Source organism: Nicotiana tomentosiformis, chromosome 10 (genome assembly GCF_000390325.3).
Source record: "Nicotiana tomentosiformis chromosome 10, ASM39032v3, whole genome shotgun sequence".
Taxonomy (NCBI): Eukaryota; Viridiplantae; Streptophyta; class Magnoliopsida; order Solanales; family Solanaceae; genus Nicotiana; species Nicotiana tomentosiformis.
The window spans coordinates 28,609,058-28,624,532 of record NC_090821.1 but is presented as its reverse complement, the minus strand read 5'-3'; the positions used below and the strand labels follow the sequence as shown (position 1 = coordinate 28,624,532).

Here is a 15,475-nt window from a genome sequence, read left to right as displayed (position 1 = left end):
TCTTCGGGCCTGGGATGTTATTTCCGTCGTCAGCTATTTAGTGTAATCTCTATCGTGCCATGTGGGTTGTGAGGCGGTTTGATTATTCTCACTTGTATTGAGATCCTGTGTAGCTTGTGGTGTTGTGAGAGCAGGATGGCTATCAAGAGTTTCATAGCGTATGGCGCTATCCGTCTCCCCAAGATTTGTATTATGCACTTTGCGTGCTTGTGGTTGATATTCAGGTATTTCGTAGGTATAAACATTTCTGGCTTGATGGGTATTTCCCTATTTATTATCATGTGTGGATTAGATGGCACGCTGCGACGGATATGTTGTTTGGGTTGGGTGGCACGCTGCCACGGGTATCATGTGTGGATCGGGTTGCACGCCGCAACAATGTGACATTGAGTATAATTTCCCATAGCTATTCTTGTGTGTTTTGTGTCTCATTTCTGAGGAAGGTTCATAACATATTTTTGGTTATTAAATTAGTTACATGGGTTGAGTAGTTCATTCCAGAGTTCATTTTTCTTATGTATCACATTTGAGTTTGTAGCTTGTTAGCATAATGTGGCATAACATGAGGCTTTTGGCAATGTCTGAGATGGCTTATTGCTTGAGCGACTTGTACTGGGCGAGACAAGGTTATTGGACTTGGGATCAATGCGATCGGAGTTAGGAAGGGGATATTAAAGGGCAAATATCGTTATTCAGTTCAGAATGAGGCAATGGTCCTTGTCAGGAGGAGAGACTCCGTGATTGGTGATTCGGCAGGTGGTTATGAGTTTCTACACATCTCTTTTGTCGTGGCAGTATTGTAAGAGTTGGAATAGGACTTATATGTGTCTTGTGGGCATCGGATTCGTGGAGTTGTGGCTATTGTTGTTAGAGGATGTTATTATTATCATGTGAATAATGCTGTGCATGGTGTGAATTCAGAACAAGTATACAATCATTTTTTGGTACAACGAGTCATGGCTGATACGGTGTTCGTATGTTGGAAACAGGCATGGTAGAGAATTCCAGATGTTGGAATTTGGCTCTAAGGCATATTTGACTAAATAAAAGGGAGGATCTTTGGACTGGCTTAAGCTAATGTGCTCATCTGAGTTGTGGTAGCACGGGTAGGTGCATGAGGTGTTGACTAATAATTTCGGCAAATTCCGGAGCAGTTCTTAGCATGTTCGAGGACGAACATATATTCAAGTGGGAGAGAATGTAACGACCCGACAGGTCGTTTTGAGCTCTAGCTTGTCGTTCGGCAGTTTGAGGCCATGAGTAGCTTCACTTCAAGTATTATGACTTGTACGTGTGGTCGGAATTAAATTTCGGGGAGTCCGGAGTTGATTTAGAAAGAACATTTCTCATTTCGGAAGCTTTAAGTTAGAAGAATTTACTAAAGTGTGATTTCAAGTGAACGACCTCAGAATCGAGATTTGAAGGTTCCAACAGGTTCGTATGATAATTTTGTACTTGGACGTATGCCCGGATGGGGTTTTGGATGACCCGGGAGCATTTCGGCGCTTATTGTGGAAAGTTGGCATTTTGGAAGGATTTCTTAAATTTGGGTTGAAGTGCATTTCAATGTTATTGATGTCCGTTTGGGATTCTGAGCCTGGGAATATCTCCGTATGGTGATTCTAGACTTAGGGGCGCGTCCGAAAGTGGATTTAGAGGTCCGTAGGTCGTTTCGGGATTCTTGGCAAAAAATGGAAATTTGAAGTTTTTGGAAAGTTTGACCGAGGGTAGAATTTTTGATATCGGGTTCGGATTCCGGTTCCGGAAGTTGGAGTAGGTCCGTAATGTTATTTAAGAATTGCACGCAAAGTTTGGCGTCATTCCGAGTTGATTTGATAAGACTCGGAGGCGCGGAAGTGTTTTTAGAAGTTTTTGAGTTCATGAGTTAATCCATGCGTTTTGGCATCCGATTCATGATTTTTGATGTTATTTCAGTGTTTCGATCGCGTGAGCGAGTTTGTGTGATGTTTTTAGACTTGTAAGGATGTTTGGTGTGGAGCCCGGAGGGCTCGGGTGAGTTTTGGACGTTCAGAAGAATGAGGAGAAGTTCTAGTTTTTTGGTGTTTCTGGGCAAGAGTTGCAGGTCTCGCAAATGCGAAGCGTTGATTGCATTTGCGAGCTTGATTTGCGAAGAGACATTCGCATTTGCGAAGTTAGGAAGGCTCTGAGGGTTTCGCATTTGCAAAGAACCCGCCGCTTTTGCGAACTGGCCCTCTTCGCATTTGCGAAGTTTTTGGTCGAATTTACGACCATGGCAGAGATGGCCAGCCTTCGCATTTGCGATCGTTTTGTCGCAGTTTGCAACTTCGCATTTGCGAATGAGGTGTCGTAAATGTGACACCTGCGACCTGTGCTGCAGTTTTTAATGCGGGACTTAGCTTTATTTTCCCCATTTCCCATATGGTCTTGGACGATTTTGAGAGCATGTTTGAGAGGGGTTCCATCAACACCAATAGGTAAGTGATCCCTATCGATTCTTTAGCTAAATACACGAATCATAAGTAGATTTAACATGGAAAATGGTGGGATTTATGGGATTTTGAGGAAAACCTAGGGTTTTGATAAAATTGGGATTTGACCACGAAAATGGTTATGGAATTTGATAAAAATCATATATTTGAGTTCATGATTAGTCAACAAACAATTGTACTCCTCTTAACAATTGTACTCCTCATATATGTCAGGAGCATTAACAAGCGCCTTATTTTGGTCAATGACATCGATGATAACGACGAGCTTCCCATAGTCCTTCCCGTAGTTGACAAGGGCGACTCTTCCGACCTCCACGAACCTCTTAAATGGCATTTTTGACGATATACAGAAGCAGCTGACCAGACAACTACAATCATTGGGTAAGTAGTTTTAATTAATTTCCAACTATATTTCATGGCTATATAAGAGATTTAATGTCACGACCCAAATCGATGGGCCGCGACGGGCACCCGGTACCTTACTCAACCGAGTACCAACGTAAGGTATCTTTCGTATCATTCTATCATAGGTAAATGAACATGAGTAAAGCATGAGGGAATACAAACTTATACATATGACATACTGGCCTATAAGACAAAAATGATCACTCATACACTGAACATAGGCCGACAAGGCCGTACAATTTTTCACGTACATGACCTATGTCTATAAGCCTCTAAGAGTACATAAATAGCATAAAAGTCGGGACAGGGCCCCGCCATACTAATCAAGACATGTCCTAATAATACTGACCACATAAGCAACTACGGAGCAAATGGAGCGCACCAACACCTTCCGCTGAGCTGATAGCCTACTTAGAGGACTCTTAACATGTCTATCGGGACCTGCGGGCATGAAACGCAGCGTCCCTAGACAAAAGGGACGTCAGTACAAATGATGTACCGAGTATGTAAGGAATGAAAATCAATAAACAATAGACATGAAAGAAACATAGAATAAAGGACTCAACATGTAAGTCTGAATTACTCTGTGAATCATTTAATATTATAATGTCATGCACATGCGTATAAATATCATACCATGCATAGGTATATGGGTTCATAACATCATCAAGTCTCTGAGGGCATCCCATCATATCATATCGGCCACTGTGGGCAAAATCATCAACGTATACCAGCTGATCAGGTGGTGGTGCGTATATAACGACGTAACTTTTTCTCATATCCCATATACATATAATATACATATATACACGTATATAACGCCATCTGTTCATGAGTCAATGTATATGTATAAATGAATGCAATGCATGAGAAGTACGTCAATAAAATCTCTCGGAACGTCATAAGACCATTATGCCTTTGATTGATGTCATGAAATAAACTTTATCAACTTACATTTTTTACGAGACCCATGAACATATGATAGAACAATAGGACACATGGGGAATCAAGAACATAGGCATATCTAGTATTTCTATGAATAGAGTCATTTATGAAAGTTGTGCATTTGCTCGTTTTGTTTGTATCGTATGGATCATGTCAAAAGGAAAGAAGGGATAGTCTTAACATACCTGAGCTGATTCTCTTGAAAATCCCTCTAAAACATGTCAATTACGACAAAACACGTAACGGCGGATCGAAGTAGGGGAGAATCCGTATGATATTCTTGAGAAAGATTGCACCGTACTCCCTTAGGATCGCAAAATCCCGTTGCTATTATGCTAAGAAGTTTCGTATGAATCTATTGCTGAAGCTAGTTACATTGCTATGAAGATAAATGTCTCTCTTTTGTGAATTTTATCATAATCTCATATGAAATTTTGAATTTGAAAAGTCTTTCATGGCTTTTGATAAAGTTGAACGTTGCCCTTCCCATCTCTTTGTGAATTTGTGTCTGTTATGGCTTTAGCCAAGAGTCTCTCTAAAGGTCCACCTAGCTTCATAACATCCTTAGTCACCTTAGGCTTGATTATGCTTCACACATGTTGCCACGTTGGAAGCACTTAGTCTTATCCAAATTATGCTTAATTAATTAGTTAATTAGTTAATCTCCCACTAAAAATTAATAATTACCCAATTATCGATATAATTAAGAATTATCTCAAATTACTTAACATACTACTCACTTTTAACATACTTTATACACCTTACTATCATGCTCATGTGGTACCTTGTACGACATTAGTCCATAAATACCGGGTATTATAGCTTGGACCGTATTTTATCCCCAAATTATCAAACTCCGACGGAACTCATTTTGTTCGATTCGCTTACACTCTCACCTTCATGAATTTACTTATCACTTGTTTGAAATAACGTAATACTTATAATCTCAAATAATCTCATTCCCGAGCTTACGTCAATTAGCTTACGACGAAACTATAACCTATGAAAATGCGGATGTAACATCTCATTTTCGAGTTTACATCCATTTACCTATGGCGTACTTTCACGTACGAAAACATGGGGTGTAACATTTAACATCAAATTTTGAGAATCAAAGAGAAATTTTGGGAAATTTTGTCTAAGTTTTGAAAATAAAAATTTGGGATTTGAGAGTCGATTTGGACTTTGATTTGAAAATAAAATACATATATGAACTTGCAGGGTTATGGGTAGTCGGGATCTACCCTTGGACCAGGGTTTTGACCGGGCGGGCTCCGGGTTAACTTTTGTTGAATTTTGGGGAATTATGTAAATATTAAAGGTTTATTTATCGAAATTGGTTTATCTTGCACTATTTGTTTGGGGAATTTAAACGTAGTTGCTATCCCAAACTATCTTTTTCATTGTTAAACTTATGCTATACACTTGAATTGGAAGTTGTCATTTTTTGAAATACCTTCCTTTTGAATTATTGTAGTTGAAGTTGTGAAGGCTATTAACACATTGAGGTGGAGTTTGTTGATTATTGAGATATCTTCCCTTGTTGAGTATTTCTCATTCATTTTGTTATTTTGGGATGCTTCAGTGTTATTTGACCCTAGTTCAACTTATTCATATATGTCATCTTACTTTGCTTGTTATTTGGATATGCCTTATAATTCTTTAGATATTCTTGTTCATGTATCTACACCGATGAGTGATTCTATTATGGTGGACCATGTATATCGGTCTTGCGGGGTGACGATTGGGTGTTATTATACTAGAGTTGATACGTTATTGCTCAACATGGTGGATTCTGATGTGATTTTGGGCATGAATTGGTTGTCATCGCATCATGTTATTCTTAATTGTCACGCTAAGATTGTGACGTTGTCTATGTCGGGATTTCCATGGTTGGAGTGGAGAGTCTCCCTATATCTTGTTCCTAGTAAAGTGGTGTCTTTTCAAAAGGCTCAATGGATTTTTGAGAAGGTTGTTTGGCTTATTTGGCATTTGTGAGAGATTTAGTGCCGATACTCCTGCTGTTGACTAAGTTCTAGTAGTGAGGGAGTTCCCAGATGTGTTTCCTGCAGACCTGCAAGGTATGCCACCCGACAAGGATATTTATTTAGTGTCAGACATTCAGCCTATCTCTATTCTACCGTATCGCATGGCACTAGTGGAGTTGAAGGAATTAAGGAAGAGTTACGCGAATTGTTTGATAAGGTTTTCATCAGGCCTAGTATGTCACATGGGGGTGCTCTGGTACTATTTGTGAAGAAGAAAAATGGTTCTTGGAGGATGTGCATTGACTACAGGTAGTTGAACGAGGTTACTATCAAGAACAAGTACCCACTACCATGTATTGATGATTTGTTTAATCAGCTTCATGGTGCTAGGGTATTCTCAAAGATTTATTTGAGATTGGGGTGCCATCAGTTGAAGATCCGGGCATCAGATATTCTGAAGACGGCTTTCAAGACCCCCTATGGTCACTATGAGATTTGGAGGCATTATCTATATAGTGTTCATTGTGAGGTCTATACCGACCATCGGAGTCTCCAACACCTGTTCATGTAGAAGGACCTTAATTTGCGGCAACGGAGATAGTTAGAGTTGTTGAAAAACTATGATATCACCATATTATATAATCCCGAGAAGCCCAATATATTGGCTGATGCATTGATCAGAAAGGCCGAGAGTATGGGTAGTTGGGCACATTTATCTATATTAGAGTGGCCACTAGCCATGGATGTTCAGGCTTTGGCCAATCAATTAGTGAGATTGGATGTTTCAGAGCCCAGCTGGGTTCTTGCTTGTGTTGTGGTACAGTTTTCATTATTGGAACGTATCAAGGCTCGCTAGTTGACGATCCTCACTTGATGGTGTTGAGGGACATGGTGCTATAGGGCGATACTAGATAGGTTGTAATTGGTGATGATGGTGTTATGCGGCTTCGAGGACGAATTTGTGGTCCAAATGTCAATGGGTTGAGAGATTTGATCCTTGAAGAGTTTCACAGCTCGCGCTATTCTATTTACCCAGGTGTCGCGAATATGTACCGTGACTTGAAACAACATTATTGGTGGTAGCGAATTAAGAATGACATCGTTGCTTATGTTTCTTGGTGTTTGAATTGTCAACAGAAGAAGTTTGAGCATCAGAAATCGAGAGGGTTAGTTCAGATATTGGAGATACCAGAGTGGACGTGGGAGCGTGTTATTATCGACTTTATGATAGGCTTACCACAGACCTTGAAGAAATATGATGAGGTTTGGGTTATTGTAGACCAGTTGACTAATTCCGCACACTTTATTCCGGTGATGACCTCCTATTCTTCAAAGCTGTTAGCTCAGATTTAAATCCGGGATATTATCCGTCTGCATGATGTGCCCATTTCAATCATTTCTGACTGTGGCATGTAGTTCACATCGCATTTCTGGAGAGTCGTTTAGCGTGAGTTAGGCATGTGGGTTGAGTTGAGCATAACATTTCATCCTTAGACGGACGCACAGTCCGAGTTCACTATTCAGATCTTGGAGGACATGCGATGTGCCTGTGTTATAGATTTCGGAGGTTCATCGGGTCGGTTCTTACCTTTTGCAGAGTTTGCCTACAACAATAACTACTAATTGAGTATTCAGATAGCTCCTTATGAGGCCTTATATGGGAGGCGATGTTGTTCTCTAGTTTGTTGGTTTGAGCCGGGAGAGGCTAGGTTGTTGGGCAAAGATTAGGTTCTCGATACTTTTGATAAAGTCAGGTTGATTCAGGATCGGCTTCGTAAGGCACAGTCTAGGCAAAAGAGTTATGCTGATCGGAAGACTCGTGATGTAGCATTTATGGTGAGAGAAAGAGTTTTGCTTTGGGTTTCCTCCATGAAGGGTACGATGAGGTTCGAGAAAAAGGTCATGTTGAGACCTAGATATGTTGGTCCTTTTGAGATCCTTTAGAGAGTTGGTGGGTTGGCCTATAGACTTGCATTTCCACCCAGCTTATCGGTCGTTCACCTAGTGTTCCATGTTTCCATGATCTGGAAGTATTATGATTATTTTCCACATGTATTAGATTTCAGCTCGGTCCAAGTGGACAAGGATTTGACTTATGTTGAGGAGCCAGTGGTTATCTTAGACATGCAGGTCAGCGGTTTGAGAGACAGACCAAGACATGTAGAGTCGTTATCCTCAGATTTTTGGCACTTCAGGTATGTCTCTATTTGTGCCCTGTTTCCTATTTTGATACTTCACACATGTGTATTTGTGGTTTTATGACTTGCAGAGTTGGTTAGTTTCGTTCCGGGAAGGTTTAGGGTTGATTTAGACCCTTTGGTTCTTAGCTTAGAAGCTTAAGTTGAAAATGTTGACCGAAGTTTGACTTTTGTGAAAATGACTCCGGAACTTTGTTTAATGGCTCAGATAGGTTCGTATCATAATTTTGGACTTGGGCGTATGCCTGGAATTGGATTCGAAGGTCCCTAGTTTGATTTGACTTTTTAGCCGAAAGTTGGCAACTTGAGGTTTAGAAGTTTTCCTAAGTTTGACTGTAGGTTGACTTTATGGCTATCGAGTTCGGAATTGGGTTTTGAGACTAGGAATAGGTCTGCTTTGCTATTTGAAACTAGTCTACAAAATTTGGTGTCATTCAATGATGGTTTGATAGGATTCGGACGCTTGGTTGCAAGCAGCCTCCTTGATAAGCTCAGCAAGCTCATGCCTCACAACTCCAGCCCTCTTTATCTTTGCCAGCATGAGCTTGAACCTGTCAAAACCATTAAGCGAGGCCCTCCTCTTCTGAACTATCAACTTTCTTCCCCAAAAGCTGCTCTCCCATTTGTTCCTCATGTCAGCAACCTCCATAGCAGCAATGATGGTCTTCTTTTTTGGAATCCTTTGATGTCACTTTTGATATCTATGAGTGAAAGCCTCATAAAGTTAATGTGGCTCCTCACCATGTCAGGAGCATCAACAAGCGCCTTATTTTGGTCAATGACATCGATGATAATGATGAGCTTCCCATAGCCCTTCCCGTAGTTGACAAGGGCGACTCTTCCGACCTCCACGAACCTCTTAAATGGCATTTTTGACGATATACAGAAGCAGCTGACCAGACAACTACAATCATTGGGTAAGTAGTTTTAATTAATTTTCAACTATATTTCATGACTATATAAGAGATTTAATGTCACGACCCAAACTGATGGGCTGCGACGGGCACCCGGTACCTTACTCAACCGAGTACCAACGTAACGTATCTTTCGTATCATTCTATCATAGGTAAATGAACATGAGTAAAGCATGAGGTAATACAAACTTATATATATGACATACTAGCCTATAAGACTAAAATGATCACTCGTACACTGAACATAGGCCGACAAGGCCGTATAATCTTTCACGTACATGATATATGTCTACAAGACATGTCCTAATCATACTGATCACATAAGAAACTCCGGAGCAAATGGAGCGCACCAACACCTTCCGCTGAGCTGATAGCCTACTTGGAGGACTCTCAACCTATCTATCGGTACCTGCGGGCATGAAACACAACGTCCCTAAACAAAAGGGACGTCAGTACAAATGATGTACCGAGTATGTAAGGAACGAAAATCAATAAACAATAGACATGAGAGAAACATGGAGTAAAGGACTCAATATGTAAGTTTGAATAACTCTGTGAATCATTTAATATTATAATGTCATGCATATGCGTATAAATATCATACCATGCATAGGTATATGCGTTCATAACATCATCAAGTCTCTGAGGGCATCCCATCATATCATATCGGCCACTGTAGGCAAAATCATCAACGTATACCAGCTGATCAGGTAGTGGTGCGTATATAATGCCGTAACTTTTTCCCATATCCCATATACATATAATATACATATATACGCGTATATAACTCCATTTGGTCATGGGTCAATGTACATATATAAATGAATGAAATGCATGAGAAGTACGTCAATAAAATCTCTCGGAACGTCATAAGACCATTATGCCTTTGATTGATGTCATGAAATAAAATTTATCAACTTACGTATTTTCTGAGACCCATGAACAGATGATAGAACAATAGGACACATGGGGAATTAAGAACATAGGCATATCTAGTATTTCTATGAATAGAGTCATTTATGAAAGTTGTGCATTTGCTCGTTTCGTTTGTATCGTATGTATCATGTCAAAAGGAAAGAAGGGATAGCCTTAACATACCTAAGCTGATTCTCTTGACAATCCCTCTAAAACACGACAATTGCAACAAAACACGTAACGGCGGATCGAAATAGGGGAGAATCTATATGATATTCTTGAGAAAGATTGCACCGTACTCCCTTAGAATTGCAAAATCCTATTGCTATTATGCTAAGAAGTTTCGTATGAATCTCTTGATGAAGCTAGTTACGTTGCTATGAAGATAAATGTCTCTCTTTTGTGAATTTTATCATAATCTCATATAAATTTTTGAATTTGAGAAGTCTTGTTTGGCTTTTGCTGAAGTTGAACGTTGCACTTCCCATCTCTTTGTGAATTTGTGTATGTTATGGCTTTAGCCAAGAGTCTCTCTAAAGGTGCCACCTAGCTTCATAACATCCTTAGTCACCTTAGGCTTGATTATGCTTCACACATGTTGCCACGTTGGGAGCACTTAGTCTTATCCAAATTATGCTTAATTAATTAGTTAATCTCCCACTAAAAATCAATAATTACCCAATTATCAACATAATTAAGAATTATCTCAAATTACTTAACATACTACTAACTTTTAACATACTTTATACACCTTACTATCATGGTCATGTGGTACCTTGTATGGCATTAGTCCATAAATACCGGGTATTATAGCTTTGACCATATTTTATCCCCAAATTATCAAACTCCGACGGAACTCATTTTGTTTGATTCGCTTACACTCTCACCTTCATGAATTTACTTATCACTTGTTTGAAATAGCGTAATACTTATAATCTCAAATAATCTCATTCCTGAGCTTACGTCAATTAGCTTACGACGAAACTTTAACCTACGAAAATGCGGATGTAACATCTCATTTTCGAGTTTACATCAATTTACCTATGGCGTACTTCCACGTACGAAAACATGGGGTGTAACATTTAACATCAAATTTTGGGAATCAAAGAGAAATTTTGGGAAATTTTGTCTAAGTTTTGAAAATAAAAATTTGGGATTTGAGAGTCGATTTGGACTTTGATTTGAAAACAAAATACATATATAAACTTACGGGGTTATGGGTAGTCGGGATCTACCCTTGGACCAAGGTTTTGACCGGGCGGGCTCAGGGTTAACTTTTGTTGAATTTTGGGGAATTATGTAAATATTAAAGGTTTATTTATCGAAATTGGTTTATCTTGCACTGTTTGTTGATATTATCTCGTTTTGGTTACATTTGAGCCCTTGGGGGGCAAGTTCTAAAGGGAAAGCTATATTAGATTGTTGATTTGGCCTAGTTGAGATAAGTTATTTGTGTAGGGGAACTACCCCTAAGAATTTGGGTTGATTGTATTGTTTGGATTGTATGGAAGACATGTACACAAGGTGACGAGTGTGTACACGGGTTCATGCATTTCATGCATTTAATTGAAACTGTCATATATTGTTCTATCTTCCATTGTTTAGTCGACTCTTACATGCCTTATTTGACGTTGTTAGCACATGTTCTATACTTTATTGTTGAATTTCCTCTTATATGCCTTAATTGAAGATGTTACCTCTCTTATTGCCATGTTACCTCTTTTATCGTTGAGTTACTCTTATTTGGATTTGTTATTACATGATATCTCTTCGTGTTGAGTTATTCTCATGCATTTAAACGTAGTTGCTATCTCATACTATCTTTTTCATTGTTAAACTTATGCTATACACTTGAATTGGAAGTTGTCATTTTTTGAAATACCTTCCTTTTGAATTATTGTAGTTGAAGTTGTGAAAGCTATTAACACATTGAGGTGGAGTTTGATGATTATTGAGATATCTTCCCTTGTTGAGTATTTCTCATTCATTTTGTTATTTTGGGATGCTTTAGTGTTATTTGACCCTAGTTCAACTTATTCATATGTGTCATCCCACTTTGCTTGTTATTTGGATATGCCTTATTATTCTTTAGATATTCTTGTTCATGTATCTACACCGGTGGGTGATTCTATTATGGTGGACCATGTATATCGGTCTTACGGGGTGACTATTGGGTGTTATTATACTAGAATTGATACGTTATTGCTCAACATGGTGGATTCTGATGTGATTTTGGGCATGAATTGGTTGTCACCGCATCATGTTATTCTTAATTGTCACGCTAAGATTGTAACTTTGGCTATGTCGGGGTTTCCATGGTTGGAGTGGAGAGTCTCCCTATATCTTGTTCCTAGTAGAGTGGTGTCTTTTCCAAAGGCACAATGGATTGTTGAGAAGGGTGTTTGGCTTATTTGGCATTTGTGAGAGATTTTAGTGCCTATACTCCTGTTATTGACTAAGTTCTAGTAGTGAGGGATTTCCCAGATGTGTTTCCTGCAGACCTGCAAGGTATGCCACCCGACAAGGATATTTATTTAGTGTCAGACATTCAGCCTATCTCTATTCTACCGTATCGCATGGCACTAGTGGAGTTGAAGGAATTAAGGAATAGTTACGCGAATTGTTTGATAAGGTTTTCATCAGGCCTAGTATGTCACATGGGGGTGCTCTGGTACTATTTGTGAAGAAGAAAAATGGTTCTTGGAGGATGTGCATTGACTACAGGTAGTTGAACGAGGTTACTATCAAGAACAAGTACCCACTACCATGTATTGATGATTTGTTTGATCAGCTTCATGGTGCTAGGGTATTCTCAAAGATTGATTTGAGATTGGGGTGCCATCAGTTGAAGATCCGGGCATCAGATATTCTAAAGATGGGTTTCAAGACCCACTACGGTCACTATGAGTTTTTGGTGATGTCTTTTGGGCTGACTAATGCCCCAACAACTTTTATGCACTTGATGAACAACATATTTTAACCCTATCTTGATTCATTCTTCCTAGTTTTCTTTGATGATATAGTAGTGTATTCTCGTAGTCGGGAGGATCATGAAAAGCATTTAAAGATCGTTCTCTGTATTTTGAGGGAGAATAAGCTATAAGCTAAATTCTCCAGGTGCGGATTTTTGTTAGAATCGGTCACATTCTAAAGCCATGTGTGTCCAGTGAGGGGATTAAGGTGGATTCAATGAAAATTGAGGAAGTTCAAGGTTGGCCCAGACCATCCACTGCTATTGAGATTTGGAGTTTCCTTGGGTTGGCTGGGTATTATCACCGTTTTGTGCAAGGGTTTTCATCTATAGCATCCCCATTGACTTGATTGACATAGAAGGGTGCCCAGGACCAGGTGGTTTGATGAGTGTGAGGAGAGCTTTCAGTAGCACCAGTCTGCCTTGACTGCAACTCTAGTTCTAGTTTTGCCTTCGGGATCCAGATCTTATATAGTCTTGTGATGCTTCACGGACTGGCAATGGGTTCGTGTTGATGCAGGAGGGGGTAGTGATTTGTTATGCTTCGCATCAGTTGAAGCCCTATGAGAAAAACTACCCAGTGCACGATTTGGAGTTGGCAGCCATTGTTCATGCGCTTAAGATTTGGAGGCATTATCTCTACGGCGTGTCTTGTAAGGTGTTCACAGATTTCAGGTCTCTAACACTTATTCAAGCAAAAGTATTTGAACTTGAGGCAATGGAGGTAGTTAGAGTTACTAAAAGACTATGATATCACCATTCTTTATCACATGGGGAAGGCCAATGTGGTGACCGATGCTTTGAGTAGGAAGGCTGAGAGCAAGTGGAGACTTGCTTACATTCCAGTTGGGAAGAGACCGTTAGCATTGGATGTTCAGGCTTTGGCCAATGGGTTTGTGAGGTTGGATATTTCGGAGCCTAGCAGGGTTCTTGCGTATGTTGTATCGCGGTCGTCCTTGTTTGATCACATCAAGGCAGTTCAGTATGATGATCCCTATTTGCTTGTCCTAAGGGACACGGTGCAACACAACGATGCTAAGGAAGTGACTATTGGAGATGATGGGGTATAGAGGCTTCAAGGCTAGATCTATGTTCCAAGTATGGATAGGTTGCGAGAGTAGATTCTTCAGGAGGATGGGCCACGAAGATGTACCATGATTTGAGGCAGCACTATTCGTAGTGGAGGATAAAGAAGTATATTGTTGTGTTTGTTGTTTGGTGTTTGAACTGTTAGCAAGTGAATTATGAGCATCAAAGACCAGGTGGTTTCCTACAGAGGCTTCACATTTCGGAGTGGAAGTGGGAACGTATCACTATGGATTTTGTAGTTGGACTTCCACGGACCTTGAGGATATTTGATGCTTTGTAGGTCATTGTGGAAAGGCTGACAAAGTCTTCACACTTCATTCCAATCTTTTCTACCTACTATTCAAAGCAACTAGCTAAAATTTATATACGAGAGATTGTTCTCCTCCATGGTGTGCCCGTGTTTATTATCTTGAATGGAGGCACAATGTTTACATCACATTTAGGAGAGTAGGCAACATGAGTTGGGCACACGGGCAGTCAAACTATTCACATTTTATAGGACATGTTATGTGCCTACATCATTGATTTTGGAGGATCGTGGGATTAGTTTCTACCGTTAGCAGAGTTTGCCTACGACAACTGCTATCAGTCGAGTATCCGGATGGCTCCTTATGAGGCCTTATCTGGGAGGCGGCGTCGTTCTCTGGTTTGTTGGTTTTAAACCAGGGAGTGTAGGTTGTTGGGCTCTTATTTATTCCGTGATGCTTTGGAGAAGGTGAAGTTGATTCAGGATCGGCTTTGTACAACACAATCCATCCTAAAGAGCTATGCTGATAGGAAGGCTCGTGATGTGTCATTCATGGTGGGTGAGAAGGTTCTCCTCAAGAAGGGTATGGTGTGGTTCTGGAGGAAGGGCAAGTTGAGCCCTCGGTATATTGGTCCTTTTCAGGTATTAGAGAGAGTGGGAGATGTGGCCTACAGACATGCCTTGCCACCAGTATATTGTTTCATGTTTCCATGCTCCGAAAGTATTATGGGGATCCATCACATGTTTTGGACTTCATCATGGTGCAGTTGGATGAGGATTTGACTTATGATGTGGCATCAGTGGCTATTTTTGACTGGTAGGTTCGATAGTTGAGGTCAAAGAATATAGCATCGATGAAGGTCCATTGCAGAGGTCACCCAGTGAAGGAGGATACTTGGAAGACCGAGCAGGAAATGCAGAGCATATATCCTCACTTTTTTTAGACTCCATGAAAGATTCTAGACTCGTTCGAGGATGATCATTTGTTTATGAGGGGGAGAATGTAACGACACGTCCTGTCATTTTTAGTAATTTAGCCTTGTTTCCCCACATTTGATTATTTACATAAGTGTATTTGTGATTATGGGACTTTTCGGGGTAGTGGGTTTAGATTCGAGCAAATTTTGGATTGAATAGGAACACTTTGTATAAAGTTCGGGTGCTTAAGTTGAAACAGTTTACCGGAGTAGACGACTCCGGGATAGTGTTTTGATGGTTCCAATAGGTTTATATTGTTATTTTTTACTTAGGCGTATGCCCGGATTTGGATTTGGAAGTTCGTAGGTTGCTTTGGTGCTTTTTGGCAAAATGTGGAAAGTTGAAGGATTGGAA

At 40.0% G+C, this 15,475-nt stretch overlaps 1 pseudogene; it reads right to left on the bottom strand.

Annotated features, from left to right (window-relative positions):
* Positions 1–8,437: 8,437 nt before the first annotated feature.
* Positions 8,438–8,901, bottom strand: LOC104096391 (large ribosomal subunit protein eL14z-like; annotated as a pseudogene).
* Positions 8,902–15,475: the final 6,574 nt, after the last annotated feature.